This window comes from Camelus bactrianus, chromosome 6, assembly GCF_048773025.1.
Source record: "Camelus bactrianus isolate YW-2024 breed Bactrian camel chromosome 6, ASM4877302v1, whole genome shotgun sequence".
NCBI classification, from domain to species: domain Eukaryota; kingdom Metazoa; phylum Chordata; class Mammalia; order Artiodactyla; family Camelidae; genus Camelus; species Camelus bactrianus.
Window position 1 is genome coordinate 82,259,242 of NC_133544.1, and position 17,680 is coordinate 82,276,921.

The window sequence follows — 17,680 nt, forward strand, 5'->3', positions numbered from 1 at the left end:
AAATTACCCTCAATTAAACAAAAGCCACTTATTAACTTTCCTCTATGATTTTAAGTGCCATCTTTTTCAAAGAGCAAAATATGATTTATAGACATCCTCATTCCTGAACTCTTTTTTTCTTTTCTATTTATCTGTCTGTTCTTGAATGAACTCTACTGCAGATAGACAAACAGATAGACTATAATGTTTGACATCTGAGAAAAAAGCCCCATGTCCATTCTTCGTCTTTTGTCTAATTTTTCTTAACTCATTTTGTACATTTATTTTTCCAGAAGAATTTTTTAATCAACTCACCACATTCCCAAAAACTCACCAAGGAGATTTTAGAAGTAATTGTTATTAAATATATATAGATTTGTGACTGCAGACATTTTAAAAATACCGTGCTTTCCATCTGGGATTATATTATGTTACTTAACCAAGATATTTTTTCATATCTTTAAGTAATTTTTAAAATGTGTTTTCACATGGATCTTGCATATGTATTATTAAATCTATCCCTATCTGTTTTCTACTTTTATTGCTATTACGAATGGAATTTTTTATATTCATTGTATTTTCTAAGTAGTGCTTTTTGTGTTTGTATATGAGTTTTGTTTTTAGCTCTACTATGCTTAAATTTATTTTTTGTTTCATTAGGTTTTCTGTTCTATTTATTTTTTTAATGTAGAGTATCTACCATTACTATATTTGAATAAAAGTAGTTCCATTCTTACTCTTTTTATTTTTTTCTTACCCTTTGTCATTTGCTAAAACTGCCACAAAAAAGTTAAATAATAGGGATGGTAGATTATTATAAATTAAATTGGTATTGTTATTGCTTTTTTAATTAAAAAGTCATTTGATTTATACATTGTCTTAATATTAAATAAGCTCTGGAATGATTTTCCTAAGTCCATTTATGTGAATAAACACCCTCTTTAATCTGTGTCATTTAAATTTGATTTATGCAGTAATTTCTACTAAACAAAATAATACTGGGTTCATTTTAACAACATAAACTAGTAAAGATTGCATATTAACATATAGTCACCAATAGCTTCTCCCATCAAAGATATTTCTGAAAGAGAAAACTAAAATAGTATTTAATGGAGGCTTGGTTAAAAATCTAACCAGGGTAGATATAGAAGGCTGTCCACCAAATACTTTTGGCTTAACTTGTAGAACAGAATCTATAATACAGTCACATTTCTATGTGAAAAAGAAATTTAAACACATTCACAGAAACTTATACACATTTTTATTTTATGGTCTAGAAACACATTAACAGTGTCATAATAACAAAGGTTAATGTAAGGGCTGTGGTTTGAAGAGTAGGGGAGGTTTCTTTACTATTCATGAATGTCAGGGTCCTACCTATCTTGTCAAGCACTCATTTCTTAAAATTCACCGTTGATCCATTAGTGATACATGAAAACCAATACTGTTACATTGTATTTTGGAAAGTCTTAAATTACAGCATAAACTGTACCTGAAAAGTCATGTTACCGTACATATTACTGACATGATATCCAGGAAAAGAAAATGCTTTTACATTTTCCCCCTCAAATACATCGACATGCCATCTGCTTTAACCGATTTAATATACATAACCACATAAAAATTTCATGGAAAGTACAACTTAAATGCTATTTTACCTATATACCTTCTTGTCTCTGAAGGCTGTTTTACCAATGAGAATCAACCTTTTCTGGGAACCGTACTACCTCCCTTCAACTACACATTTCCATTAGCTGATGGAGAGTCTCACATTGGTTTACCCTCTTCCCTATGACACTAGTCATTTTCCTAATAAGACACACACTTTTGATGAACAAGCCCTTCCTTTGCCTGTCGTCTTGCCCTTTGGCTTATTCTAAGGTAGAAAATACAAGTTAGAAAGAAAAGTGAAAGAATTGTTAATAAATGTAACAGTAAATTAATATGTATTCAGTGCTAAAAAGCTTTTATAATTTTTATTTTAGAATTATTTGGTCTAAAAAGTAGAACTCAGGGCTAAGCCAGATATTCACTTAAGGATTCTTTGGTTTATTAATGTTTGTAACATAATGTATAATGAGTCGTGTGTTCTCTATACCAGCAGCAAATTAATTAATTAATTAATGTAATAATAACAATGTTTATTGGGTAGAAAACTTTATACTGCAAGTCAAACAATCCCTTGCAGTGCAGAAATGGGCTATTAGGATTTTTCTTTTTTCTTTCTGAAATGCCTTTATCTGTCCTTGAAAAGATAATAAAACTCCATAGTTATTTTGAAGCACAAAGCACTCTGGTTTCTAAAATAGATGGGAGCTTGCTTGGGACATGCTTCCCACCAAACTGCCTTTGGGGTGATCAGATACAGTGCTGAAAACCTGGCTAAAGTAAAAGCAGCTGGTAGAGGAGAGGCTGAATCTGGTTGGGAGCTTTCTAGCTCCTCACATATCTAGTTTTAGTCCAGAGTAATCCTAGCTAATGTTTGTTAAATTAAAAGTTGAAACATCTTCATGTGTAAAAAGAGAAAATAACACCCTTTTCAACAATTTACCAATTTCCATAGTGTCTAAAATGTCTAAACTTTAAAAAAAATTTCCATGGAGAATTATAACATATCATTTAATTATATATCTGTAACTAAATGTATAAAGGACTACTTTATCCATTAAAAATATACACAGTAACAAACTTTTAATATCTATCCAGACCCTCAGTTATAACAACAAAGTCATGTTTAAGTTTTGTATTTAACTGTGAATGCTAAGTTAATATTTCTTTCTATATAATTATTTCAGGAATAAATTTCTGTTATGATTTGAGGAAAATGAAGTATCTTTCAGTTATGAAGTGAAGCGATTCTTGAAGTAAACTCAAGTATTTGAGGAAGGTAAGAGTACCCATATGCTTGCTGATTTTTACTCATTCTATAAAGATTATGCTGTTTTTAAAGCAGACACAAACAAACCCAAAACACAAACTGCATCTCCCATGTACAATTGGAAATGTGAAATAAGATTTATTTTACCATATCTGTGGTTGCAATTAGCAAAATCTCTTCTTTAACCTATCCTTATTCAGTGCTATATTATTTCTTTTAAGATATTTTTATGGGAAAAAAATCTTGATGGTCAAAAGAGCTCATTTATACCTCTCCTTGGGAATTTTTTCTTCATTGACAGAAACCAGTAACTATTAAAAATTTTTTATTGATTGACTAAATGAAAAAGATCTACAAAGGGCTTTGCTCATATTGCACCAACTATAGTTCAACATTTATAGCAAATGAGTTAATTTCAGAGAAAACTATAAACAGGTAGGGATATACTGGTTACAAAAAGCATATATCTTACAAAGATGTGGAAACCCATTGGTGGAATGATAGGAATGAACAAATCTTCCACCAATGCATAAATCAAACAAGGTATAAATGAAAGTGCCAGCCATTCATTTTTAGAACTGTTGAGCCTTAGGTGGCTGGCGATAGTTTTTGGAAGTAAAAACTGTCTCCCTCCAAAGGGTCAGTGGAGAGCAGCATGATTGGCAGCACAAAGAGAAGACAAAGGAGGAAGCTTCAATCTGCAGCTGATGCACAGGAAGAACATGGGGAGCTGAGTTTACAATAGAGATGACATTACCAAGCTAATGGTGCAGGCAATCATGGGGCCACCACACGTCCCGGGTATCAGCAGGGCATCCATTTTCAGCTAAGTGTTAGAGTACCTTTTTGCTTTCTCTCACCACTGCAGGGGTAAAATAACCTAGTGGGGAAAACCTACTGACTGGTAATAAATTACTATATTGGATACTTTTTGTTTTCTTTCTGCAATGACTTTACGGTGTATTCTTGCTATCATTACCAATTAAAGCAGAGCCTGCTTTAGCAAGCTGTATCTAACAGTGTATCAGTCCTGATGCTCCAATTGCTTTGGCAAGTATCACAGGGTCAGGAGGCTCCTTTGACCTTTATCATCTAAGTCTTTCTGACCACTCATTATTTGAAGCAATCTCAGCTGAACAGATGGACTCTTTCTGCCATACTATAAAGCTTAGAATATAAAGATAAATGAAATGGTGTTTCAGACTTCAAACTGGTTTATGAGTGTAAAATATTGTTAGTGTATCCAACAAAATCTCCAGTTTTAAAGTGGATACTCCAACTCTGGCTAATGGACAATTGCTTGCTTCTTTTTTAACTTTTTAAGTCTGAGGAATAGAATTTTGTAAAGCATGGCTAAGGGCTGGTTACTTGCTTACATGTTAATTACTATAACCATAGGACATTTACAAATTCAGGGTTTCCTTTTCATTACTGTGCAATGATATTATTGCATTTTTAAAAATTACTGATGCATCAAGAAAGTTATATGCTGAAAAACAAAACTGTAAGTGTTGGATAAAGTAAAAATAAAGATTTAATTGTCCTTACACAAATTTTTCTCTTAAATTATGTCATTCACCCACTAGAAGGAGAGTCTAGTATTTTTACATATCTGGATATAAAAGGTAAATAATTAAAATCAGCTTTTTATTTTATTAACCTGTGTTAGTATATCATCATGGTTATTTGAATATTTGGAAAAATTTTTAAACTTTTTATTGAAGTATAATCAGTTTACAATGTGTGTCAATTTCTGGTGTACAGCATAATGTTTCAGTCATACATATACATACATGTATTCGTTTCCATATTCTTTTTCATTACAGGTTACTGAATATTTGGAAACTCTTAACCTAAAGTAGAAGATGTATATATTTTTCTTCACTTGAACTAAAGGTTGGTCTCCTTTAAATAAAGGGACCTTATAATTTATTGTTCAAACCAGGCCTCTTTTGAGAGTGAAATAGTGCACTATTAACAATTACATTGGAACAATAGGCATATACCAGGACTGTCCCAGGGAACCTGATGTATGGTCACCTGATCTTATTTACAAAAAAAAATCTATATTTCTATATTACCCTTGAAATGTGACAATTGTTCTATAAATCACTTAAAGAGTAATACCTCTATAGGTCTATTTTTTTAATGACTTAAAAAAGAGATACTTTTTTTAAACTTTCAGTTTCGATTTATTGAGTTCCAGTTCTTAAAGCTTCTGATTTGTAGTAAACAAACAAACAAAAAATGTCAAAGTCTCAATCATAAGGATACTACTAAATTGTCGAAAACTTATTTCTATATTTTGTGCTTATGAAGTCCATGCAACTAGTATCCTATTATGATATATCCAGAATAATCTCTCAGCAATCAACTACATTCCATAAGGCAAACAAGATTTGGTTGCAGGCAAGTGAGGAACAATAGACTGATTTAGAGTTAAACAAACCATTCACCACATCTGGAGAACTAACTAGTTTAATGAGAGAGGGAAAGAGAGATAAAGGGAAAGAAGAAGGTAAACAAAATTACCAAGGTATTAGAAGGAATGTTTCAAGGCATCTTGGACTGGGGACACACTACAGACAAAGATTAGGGGCAAATGCATCCTTCCCAGCAAAAATGAACCACAACCACAGGTGTGTCCTCAGTTTCTAAAAAGGGACAAAAATCAATACCAGCTTTAACATTTTAGGGTTTTACAAGTAATTTTGAAAACAAATGCATAACATAATCTTCTTTCTAGGCAATGTAATTTTGAAGTGATAGAGATTGACTTCAGGGAAAGGCTCTGAGAGAGTTAAAAAAAAATGGCAAGTTGAGGTATGGCCAAATAGGAATTGTGGAATATAATTCACATAACCAAATGCTACGGACCGAATGTCTGTGTGTGATGACTCACATGTTGAAATTGTAACCTCAGTGTGATGGTATTTGGACGTGGGGACTCTAGGAGGTGATTAGGCTATGAGGGTAGGATTAGTGCCCTTATAAGAAGAGTCCAGAGAGCTAGATAACTTTCTCTCCACTATATGAGGGTGCAACGAAAAGACAGCCATATGCAACCAGGAAGAGGGCCTTCACCCAACACTGACTTGGCTAGCACCTTGATCTTCCTAGCCTCCAGAACTGTGAGAAATGAATTTCCATTTTTTATAATCCACACAGTCTATGATACTCTGCTATAGAAGCCCAAGCTAAAGTATTAAAAAATATATATCTAGGAATAATCAAAGGTCTTTGCTGACAAACTTATCTAACTTTCTACTGAAACCAAAAACATTCCTTTAAAATGTAAGGCATCACTAGTATTAGAGAAAATATAGAAAGGATTATCTTATCTTGGACAAAGCTATGGTAAGGATGCCATCAGAATGCTAGAAAACCCTGGCTAGACCTCAGGAAAAGAAATATTTCACTATTGTAAAAATCATAATAACACAGAATATGAAATGTTAACTCAGACACCAAATTCTGAATTACAGACAAGACTAGGATATTGATATACATTTATACATTTTTAAAATCAGTAGTAAAAACAAGAGACATTTGAAAGTGATCTTCAACTATACAAAAATAGCTTTTGCTGTGTTGTTTTTGTCTTTAATATGTGGTCTAATTGGCATCCTATAAAAAATTCAACTAAACTAATAGAAAAAAATAGTCATACCAAATTCAAAGCAATTTCATTTAAAAGCTAGATTATATGTGGCATGCAAGATACTTGTTCTGTATGTTCTCTTTAAATAGCAACTGTTTCCTTCAATTTTTGTACCTTTTTCTGTATGTAATTATCAATTAAGATAACAAATATGTGTTGCTAAATTACTCTGTAGTTAACACCCCCAAGAGATGAAAACTAATTAAAAGAGATGTGCTGTTGATATACTAATCTGAATTACTCCAAACACCTTTGCTTCCCAGCTATGACTTTTAAGTCAATGGTCTCATGCTGATGCTTTCCAAACATCATACTAATAAGCTTATAATTAGCCAAAAGACCAGAAAGGATGTAGGTTGAAGAAAAAAAAAATCATAGTCAGAATTGGTTTACCGCTAAGTAGACCAAAGGCCAAAAAAAAGGTGCTTCTTTTCTTTGGAATTATTTTTATCTGTATTTATATAAAGAATAACCAGCCAAACACTTATTTTGGATAGATGTCTCTGTGGGGCTACCAAATATTTTAGTCAATTCAACTTAACACATACTTATTAAATTGAAACCAATACCTAGAATACCCTCACATTAAAAAAAAATGTATAATAGAAACTAAAGTTAATGAAATCCCTAAGTGAGGACATGCATTCTTTCAAACAACCACATACAATAAATGCCCACATATCTAGTAATTGATTGACAAGATCAAGTTTGCAGACTATCTTCAAGAAGTAAGAAGGAGGAAAAATCAGACAAAACAGTCCAAAAAGCCAAAACAGATTTCACAAGCCAGGGCTCCAAAACTGAGTGAAAACAGTTATAAACTTTAGCAAAGAGGAGCATTATAATATTATCTATTAATGACAACCAAAAACAGAACTTTCTAATGGAAATCTTACACTCCTCTTCTTGTGGCCTATTACACAAAATTATAACAGTCTAATCACAGTATTGCCTACTGCAGGGGTTAGAAAACCTGGGCCACCAGACCAAATACTGCCTTCTACTTCCTTTTTGTAAATAAAATATCACTGAAACACAGAAATGCCCATTTGTTTATGCATTGTCAGTGGCTATTTTACAAAGGCAGAGTTGAGTAGTTGTGACAGAGATTTTACGGCCCACAAAGCCAAAAATATTTACTCTCTGGCCCTTCACAGAAAATGTTTGACAATCCTTGCCTATTCTAATGAACAGTAATTTCAAATGTATACAAAAATATTTTTTATGCAAAGCCACAATGTAAATATAAAGCATGTAATTTAAGGTATTAAATTTCCTTAATTCAAGTACATTATATTCTAAAAGAGGACTCTCTCTTAAGGTTGTGTTGGATGTTTTTATGCCACTCATCTGATTTTCAACTACAAATGTAAGTTGCTCTCAGAAGTCCAAGGCCAGGTCCAAAAACTTCTTTTTATTTTCCTGCAGGACTATAAGACAGTCATCTTCTACCATTCCCACTGTATTTTCCATCTCTAGGCACATCACCTTCCCATATAGCCCCTACTCACCATCCATCTTTGTATTCTGGACTTTTGGACTTGCTGTTTCCCACAGCAAAATCTTATTCATGCATCAAGCTTTAGACCCAACATGACTTCCTGCACTCTGAACAGCATGGGTCTAACCACCTACAGGGTTCTAGTAGTACTTTGGCACATAGGTCTACTAGAGCACATGTATTGTATCATGGCCTTTACCAATTTGATGTTAAAAAACTCAGCACCAGCTAATCATTTTCTTCTCTTGCTAACTATGCAATAGCTTCCTCCTCCTGATGCCGCCTGTCGTCTAATCCAATTATCCATACAGCAACAAAAGTGATCTTTTCAAAACATAAATCAGACCCCATCACCCCTTTTCAGATAAACCATGAAAAGACTCCCCCCTTACTAAAGCAGAACTCAAACTCTGTTACTTTAAATTTCCACACCCAGCAGAGTCTGCCCCTATCTTCTTTCCAATATTGACTTCTAATTCTCTCTCTGAGCCACTTCTCTCCAGTCACACTGGCCTTCCTGACTTCGTTTCCTATACCAAGCACATTCCTACTCTAGGCTTTTGCATTAACTGTTGATTTTACCTAGAATGTTCTCCCCTTTGCTAGACACATGGCTAGCCCTATCTTGTCCTTCAGACACTATAAATGCTACCTGCTCCTCTGACCTTCTTGAACATTCACCGTAGAGTAAATTTCCAGGCACTTCCTATCACACTGTCTGATGTTAATTCACTGCAGAGCCTTCTGCACTGTCTGACATTCTTGTTCTTTTTTTAAAAAAATTATAATCTATCTCTTCTCCTCAAGTGCCATGAGTACCAGGACTTTGTTCAAATTCCTAGTGTCAGGAAGAGTGTCGGGCACATAGTAGGCGTTCAGTGAATATTTGCTGAATAAATAAAAGATCCTGCTCTGCTTTCCATGCTACAAAACTGACATAACACACAGATATAGCAATTCTTCGTTTTCAGGTAGCTTAAGGTCTAATAGAAAAGATAAGACAAATACATACTTGTAAAATAACTAGGCAACCCATAGTTAAGTTAATAGTGTTTAATTTGCAGATTCACGTTAAGAAGCGCAGGCAGGTATTATAGTATGGGTAGGATTTGCCCAGGTGGACAGGAGAGCATCTCCTGTAGGTGCAATTAGGCAGGAAGAGATGAGTGGAGAGTAGAATGAGCAGGGCAGCCATGTGGAGGTGCACTGCCTGCCCTACCATTACTGAGACACCATCTCCCTGGAGGAGGAGCAAATCTTACAAGGAAGAAGAGCAAATCCCACGAGAGACTTGGTGTCTCCTGGGACTGCTAACCCAGCAGGCAACCCTATATTCCTACAATAAGGAATTACCTACAGCATTTACTGTCATACACATCTCAGAGTAGAATCAGCCCTCTCTTCATCAACCTCTGATGAGAGGTTCAGCAATTTTCAAATGATTTATGAAAGTAGGAAGTTATATTTGCCACTTGAGGGACGGTGGGTTGTACTAGAGACTTTGCATCTGGGAAATGAAACATAAATCAGGCCTCTTCATATTTATTACACTTACATTTCTAAAAGTTATTACAAACCTGTTGATTAGATTGTTGCTGGCTTCAGGGGTTTTGTAGTGAGGGGAGGGCTTAGTAAAGTAATTATTTGAGGGAAGCAGAGGGCTCATGATATACAGTGCAATCCTTGGGCTATTTTTGAGTGCTTATTTTAGATAACTTTGTTACTAGAAAAAGGAGCCTGAAATTTAAGGCAAGTGAATAGGGCAATAATAGAAACTTTGCTAATGTAAGAAACCATTTAACCACACTGCCTTTTAATCTTCCTTTCTGAGTCTCCATCAGCTCACTACTGTGCCCATCTTACCTGCAGTGACTCATTCCTCCCTAATCTGCTAAACATCCTAAATTTCATCACCAATGTTCAACAAATTTTTTCTTTTTAACTTTTGAATTAATTTGGACCGGTCTATCTAGTGATATCCTTTATCAACTTTTGAATTGATTGAAACCGGTGTCTAAAAATCAGTGGGGTAGCAGTTGTGTTTCAACAACCTCTTTGCTTATTATTGACTATTTTTTCCTAGGTCAATTCCCTCTATAAGATCAAGTCACATGTAAAAACCCAATTTAGACTTAAAGCAATTGACTGGCAAAGTAAATATGCATTTGGGATGGGGTTGGGGGGGGTGTTACAATTCAAAAAGGAAGTATCTTCCACTTTATTACCATGTTTTTTTCATGTTTCAACTTTAGTCATTTAAGTCCATGTGTTTATATAACAACTATTTCTGAATACCTGCCTTGTGTCAGAAATGTGCTAGGTGATGAGGATATCATGATAAACTGACAGCAGGTCATTGCTCCCTTTTGAGATTATACTGTTGTGGAAGGTGGGGAAGATAAACAATGAAAATGAAAAGGATGATGAGAAAGAGAATAATGAGAGGTGGGCTGTGACATTACTTCACTTTATGAGAAAGTGACATTGATGCTTAGCCTCCAAGGTGAAGAATCAGAAGGAAAATATTCTGGCAGAAGCAAGCAGTAGGGGGAATATGAGTTGCTTTAATACGACCAAGTAGCTGGGGGTTAAATATCTAGGTTATGGTCCCAAATCTATAGTTGATATTTTTTCAGTATCTTTTTCTTTATAATTTTTCATTTTATTCCAAGGATGAATACAACTCAGATTGTAATAATTGAATGCCCATTTCTGAGACTCTTTTCTTTCCATCCAGGTCATGCTGGTGGAAGTTGAAAGTCTAATTCATAAATTGTACTATGCATTCTACAGTCTGGGAGGTTATATGGCTGAAGAATATGTGTAATCTCCACCCCAAGAGAAGCATCAAAATCAAATTTTAAACTCAGAAGGTATGCTTAGAAAAGAGTAGCTACTGTCTCCAACTTAGGAGCTATAACACAAATTACATAATAATAATACTGATTAGCAATTTGAATTTTATGAACATCCTGGGATACTAAAGGAGACATTTTCTAGCTTTTGATTATGAGTCAAGGTGCCCAGCATGTGGAACTTCTTGCAGGAACAGACTGGGGGAAGAGGTCCCAAAGAGAAACAAGAGTTTGATTCAAATTTCAGAAATGAATAGTACCAGGACAACTAATGAGGGCATTTAAGCAGAGATTAAATATTCTAGAACCAGAAGAAGAGAGTAGTAGTCCTGAGTTAGTAGTCAACCTGAGTTAGAATAATTCCCATCTATAAGCAGAATAGTAAGATTGCCCCCAACATTCTCAGACCCTTGGGAAACATCTTCCAGTTATTCAGCCAAACAGTAATCTAGGTACAGCCATGAAGGGATTGTGCTGATGTGATTAAGGTTCCAAATCAGTTAACTTTAAGATTGAAAGAATATCTGAGTTGTCCTGACCTAATCACATTGAATTTTTGAAAGCAGAGAGTTTTTTGCCATGGGTGGCTGAGGAAGAAGTCAGAGATTCAGAGTACTAGAGGGACTCCATTCACAAGATGTCCTCTACTGCTGACTTAAAGATGGAAGGGAATATATGGCAAGGAATGTGTGGCCCCTGGTCGACAGCCAGCAAGAAAACAGGGACCCCAGTCCTACAATCATGAAGAACTGAATTCTGCCAATAACCTGAAAAAACTTAGAAAAGGACCCCAGCCTTAGATGACATAGCGACCCCAGCTCACACCTGGATTTCAGTCACATGAGACACTGAACAAAGACCCCAGTGCCATGCCAGATTCCTGACCCATGGGAAACAGTGACATAATAAATGTGTATTGTTTTAAGCCTCTACATTTATGGAAACTTGTTCCATAGCAATAGAGAACTAAAACACCATCATCTTGGAAAAGTTTGGGTAGAAGAAGTCAGAGTGGTCGTCAGTGAGAGCTGAGATTGAGAACTTTGGTTCCTAGAGAGGCAACCTTGAAGGAAGATGTATACTAACCAGGGTGATCAGACAGAGGAAAGAAAAAAATCAGAGCAGCAAAGAACATTCAGGAAGATGGGGTGGGGAAGTGAAGAGAGGACAACATGGGCACCCAGCCGTGAGAGACATTTGACAGGTCAGAGTCTGCCTACAGGATGCATCCATCAGCGGAATCAGCTAGACTGGGACTAAGAGAGCAGAGACAGAAACCAGGAGATCTCAGTTCTGGTTCTAAAGCTACTAGCCGTGTGATTCAATCAAGACTGGGCTCCAAAATCCTCCGAAGAAAGAAGAGAACGGGTAACTTGACCACTTCCAGTTCTAACAGGCTACAGTGCTAAAACTAGAAATCAAGGGTGTGATGAACCTTTCCCTCTCCATTACTACTCTTTTTGCATCCAGATTAATGTTTTAGTTCACGGAGCAAGGACATAAGGAAAGAAATAAGGCACGTGATACCAGAGAGTAAATGGAGAAGGCCAAGTTTTGTATAATGAGACTTCCAGTGGGAGTTCAGAAGAAAGTAATAAAGGGAAGCATAACGTTGTATATTGTAAGCATTCATAATAGTTTTCGAAAAGCCATCAGGTCTCAGACAACATGTGCAAACAAAAACACACACCACTAAAATTTTCAGCCCTATTTGGATGTGCGTGGAGTTAAATACGTGCATGAGAATGCCCATACTGCTCACAGCAGCTGCTAATGACCATGTTTTAAATATCTGGTAGAAATTATTACGCATGGACCAATGGTTTAAGCAGGATATTTTAAGATGAAACAGCTGTTTCCAGAGTAATGTAAGCTTCATAGTTTGTAGAAATTTTCAAATAATGTAACTTATGTCATTATTTGTATTTAATGTTATGAATGCCATTTGGAGATGCAGAGAACTGGTTGTGCTTTCAGGATGTCACAATTAAAACCCAATTCAAAAAAAAACAGATGAAAATATTAGCTGGGTGTATTTTTCAATAAGTTCATGCTCTTAATGCCAATGAATAAAGCTAAAGTTTAGATACATTTTGTTTTTACCATCATAGGGGAAATAATCCATGAGAATAGATGCTTTCTTTTCTGAGAATTGCTTCCTGTTACATTTTTGCATTTGCTGCTCTCTTAGGGCTAGTTTCAACATAAGTCATTGGTACAGAAGCAGTGTTCCTGTTGGGATTCCTTTAAATGGGTCCAGATGGTACTCTCAGTCAATAAGTGATATTACCAGCTTTCAAAAAGAAGTATTTTATTCTCCTTCTTTCCTTTCCTGTTATAAGTCATTAACCCTTTTAGTCAACTCAACATCTGAAGTTCTACAAACTTCATTTTTCACTCCTCAAAATATCATCCATTATGATAGTCACCCAAAATAGGATATATACAGAAATTATTCCTGATGTAAGACAATGACTTGATTACCAAGAAACTCTTAAGTTTCTGTAAAGGAGTAACATTTACCATCAGCTTTTAAACAGAACCATCAATTTGTTCAGTAACAGAGCATCCAAATCTAGTGGAGTGAATTTGTATCCCAGCAGTTATAGACCTCTTTCACTATGTTGAATAGGTCCATCTTTGGGTCCTACAAGAAGCTGGTCTTAACAAATTAAGAAAGTCACAGGTTTTTAAAAAGAAAAAAACAAATTACAACTGAGAAGAAAAAAGTAGGAAAGAAAAGAAGAAATGAGGGAGAAACAAAAGGTGCCTAAATGGTTATAGGTGGGTAATATGGTATGTATGTGAGTGCAGAATTCATGTTTTCTAAAATATCTTTATAAAATTATTAGTGAAAATGGAGGCAAATATAGACATGCTTTAATAAATTAAGATTCTCGGTTCCTAGATTAATCCAACTACAAAATGAAAATGCCTGATATCTTTAACTTATATTCATGTTTCTAGACTAGAATCCCTACCCATGACTATAATTGGAATATTTAATTCAAGGAGAAAGTTATAATCCTAGATTTGCATGTTTCTTACAGGGTTAATTAATACTGTGGGGGTGGGGAGAGCTACTGAGGTAAATCTAAGTATAGTACTAAAGAAATTGACATAAATATTTACTCAGTAAAAAGGTTTACTTTAGAATTAACAGAAGAGATAACAGTTTTTGAAACCAGCTAAAACCAAAGCAGAATAAACCCTTCCTCCTGAAGAAATCAGAACTGCCTATCAGCAATTATAAAAACAATAACACTGACCTTGAATCAGCCTTTAAGGTCTTTGTATGCAATTATATTATCAGCTTTATGAATTTTCAGTTGCTAACTCAGCCACAAATTCAATAAATGCAGAGTTGGTCAGTAATTGGAAGATGGCTATTTTAACAGCTTTCACTGAAGGAGGCATTTGAGAAAGTACACATTACATCAGCTTTTTCCATGTTAAAAATGACAGCTCTTTCAAATCCTGCCTAGTACACCTTAGATGAAGCCTTATGACATCTCAGGTAAGCAACAATAAAAATTCAACATCAAATTCAGTCAAAACTAGAAATGATTTAAATAAATTATGTATGCAATTTTGGGAAATCAACAGTCAGCTGAAAGATTTTTACACCAGGAGATTTTTTAAATTAAATATCAGGATTCAAAGTGAACTCCTGAAACATTTTCTCATCTTGGCTATGTAATTTCACTTTCTCTTCTGTATCCTAAATATAACAGCTAGCAACAGCAGAAAAACCCAATGAAAAAAGTCCTTGTGTGTGGTTATTGTAATTAACAGATTCAATATCTATTACCGCCAGTCAGGTATCATAGCAACCCTGTACTGCTGAAAACTGCTAGAAAAATCTTCAAAACCAGCAAGACTCTGCTTTAGGGAAATCTTTAGCAACACGGGGGACATTACTGGCTGTCAGCATTTGTGGGTGTTGCTATGGGCACAGCCACAAAGAACCCTGCCATCTATACAAAAAGGTATACACACAGAGAAGATGGGAGGGACACAGAAGATAAATTGATAAGAAAATCAAAAAGAAGAAATAATTGCGCTGGTAATATACAATAGGCACACAGTTTTGAGTCCATGTTTCACACTAATTCTTTTCTATTGTAGCTGGAGAATCCAAATTCAGCTTAACTGTAATTGTGACTAAACATGAACCAGGGGATGGAAATAATATCCTAAAACTCTACACTTGTACCATTTATCACAAGTCTTAATTTGAAACTCACAGTGAATTACATTTAAAATAATATTTAAACTTCCACTTATAAACCCTTGATAGTCGTTTATAAATCTACAGAAAAGAAAAGAACAGGTTACCATGAACAAGAACCCAATATTGATTTTTCGGCGGTGCAGTAAGGCATCTCCATTCTATCTGGCTGCTGTCAAAGCCACTCTTTAACAGCTGGAGTCAAATTGCACTATTTACAGCAAGAGCTCTTGTCAAGTGGACCATAAGTAGCCTAACAATACACTATTCAAATGGCACTTTGCCACACAAATTGCTGACTTGATGAATAACCTATGTCAATGACTAAGGCTAATATAAAAGTTTCATTTTTATGAGAGGTTTTACATTCACACATGAAGTAAGCTTTCTTTGAAGAACTATTAGGCAATATATTTCAGGCCTTTGGACGCTGAAAATAATTAAAATCTGTTTAAATACATCAAGGGAACTTGACAACATTAATATGGATCTGGTGTTAACTACATTTGTCACACGAGTCAGAACAGTGCCCTTCTGTTCCTGGCACTCCCCACCGGCACGTGCGGCACAATGTGGGACTGAGACCAGCCGCACACCATGAAATAGGAGCATTCTCCTTTTGTGCCTCTGATTTACATGGCCAACGAATGTTTAGATACAAGCAAGGCTTTGAAGTCCTGTGAGGAAATTCAGGGTTGCTCCTGTGTGCGAGGCGGACAGCTGGAGTCATTTAATGGTGCCGTTCCTACTTTTCATAGTGACTCTCAGACCTCCTGAATTAGTTTTGGAACAAAGCTGTGATGCTTTTCACAGTTTTCCTCAACACTGAGGTAACGTTGTATCAAAAATGTTTAAACTCATGCTGCATAGTGAGAAAAGGGATATCCTTCATAAAGCAGCTATAAAAAGTCAAGTATTAAAGAAATTTTTATTTAACATAGAATAGTTAGAATTATAATATAAAACACTTATGAAAAGTGGTTATACTCTGTCAAAAATTTGCATCACCACATGTGTTAAAAAAGCAAATTTCCTTCTACATTTTACCACTATTGTATATTTCTCTATTCTATCTTACCAGGAAGGGTATTATCATTAAACCATTAAGTTTTAATTTGGGATTCACTACATCAAAATACTGAAAACAAAAATATTAATCCAAAGTTTACAAAGAGAAATTCCTGTATTTTCATGAAAGGCTTGGATGTCCAATAATAAAACCTATTTTATTTTAAAATTGTACAAAATTGATGCAAAATACTTTCTACATTAGAAAAAAATAGACATATGCTGTTTATTACATTAAAAAAAAACACCAAAAATTAACTACTAATCAAAAAAGTGAAAATTATCATTCTATATTAAGGATTTATCCCTATATAACACAATTGTTTTCAAATAAATATTACTTGTTATTTTTTGTAATAATTCAGTTTTGATAATAAAATACATATAGTTCAATAAAAACTGAGTTAATCTACAAATATACAATATTGCCACAAAGAATTCTTATTTCATATTTATATATGTAGATTTGTAGGTGAAATTTTCAAATCTCACAATTAAACCATTCTAATTCCATTTTGGCTATGTTTTTGTGTCATAAAATATGAAAGAATTAATGCTCCACTTTAATAAAGTAATAAGTAGTAGTGGGGTCCAGTTTTTTATTGGTGGCCTACCAGTGCACCATCTGTGTTTTACAAGAGGTAGCAGGATAAAGCTCTAACAAAATTTTTCAGCAAATTGCACCAAACAGGCATTACCTTAAGGTCAACTAAAGGTTAAAAAAATACAAACATATTTCTAGAAAGCTCAACTGGAATGTAAATAAATGTTAATGCATTATTTATAATCAATTTTATATGTAAACATATAGATAAAGATGCATGTATAAGTGCATTATTTAAAGAAAATTCCACTAAAAAATCTTGATTGGATTAGGAGGTATAATGTACACATTTGTTTTCTACAAAGGGCAGATTTCCAAACATACAAATTTCATGAATTTTATCAGGGAACAGACTTGATGCAAGGTCTTTTGGATTAAATTCCTCATAGTGCAGAAGAGGTGAAATAAAATGCTCTATTAAAAATTTAGATATCTAGGGAGAGGGTAGGGTTGGCTATTTTGCCAGTTCCTCCTAGTACATCATGACCTCCAAGTCCAGAGAGGTCTGTCTAGACCAGAAATTGGCACATAATGGTGTCAAATCTGGTCCACTGCCTGTTTTTGTAAATAAAGTTTTATCAAAACACAACTGCACTAATTAGAGAATTGTCTCTGATGGCTTCTGTGCTCCAACAGCAGAGTTGAATAGTTAAAACCGCAAAAATATGGCCTGCAAAGCCCGAAATATTTGCCATCTGGTCCTTTACCAAAAAAAAAATCTGCTATCCCTGATCTAGTTCAACATTTGTCAATATAAATATAATGTAAACCACATGCATAATTTAACACTGCCTATTAATCATATTAAAAAAATCATTAAAAAAACAAGTGAAATTGATTTTAATAACATATTTCATAACCCTGTATATCCAAAATATTTTAATTTGTGGTGCTAGCCAAATT

At 34.6% G+C, this 17,680-nt stretch overlaps 1 protein-coding gene and 1 long non-coding RNA gene across 3 annotated transcripts in view; one reads left to right on the plus strand and one right to left on the minus strand.

Moving 5' to 3' along the window:
• Positions 1 to 17,680, plus strand: part of LOC141577969 (uncharacterized) — a 530,703-nt gene that overhangs the window by 499,038 nt on the left and 13,985 nt on the right. The window contains exons 8-9 of the long non-coding RNA XR_012507667.1: positions 2,775 to 2,866; positions 10,757 to 10,892. This is a non-coding gene — a long non-coding RNA (uncharacterized LOC141577969). The remainder of the gene's footprint in view (positions 1 to 2,774; positions 2,867 to 10,756; positions 10,893 to 17,680) is intronic.
• The window catches only part of WDR72 (WD repeat domain 72), a 190,943-nt gene that overhangs the window by 97,094 nt on the left and 76,169 nt on the right, over positions 1 to 17,680 (minus strand). The gene's annotated exons all lie outside the window — the stretch shown is intronic.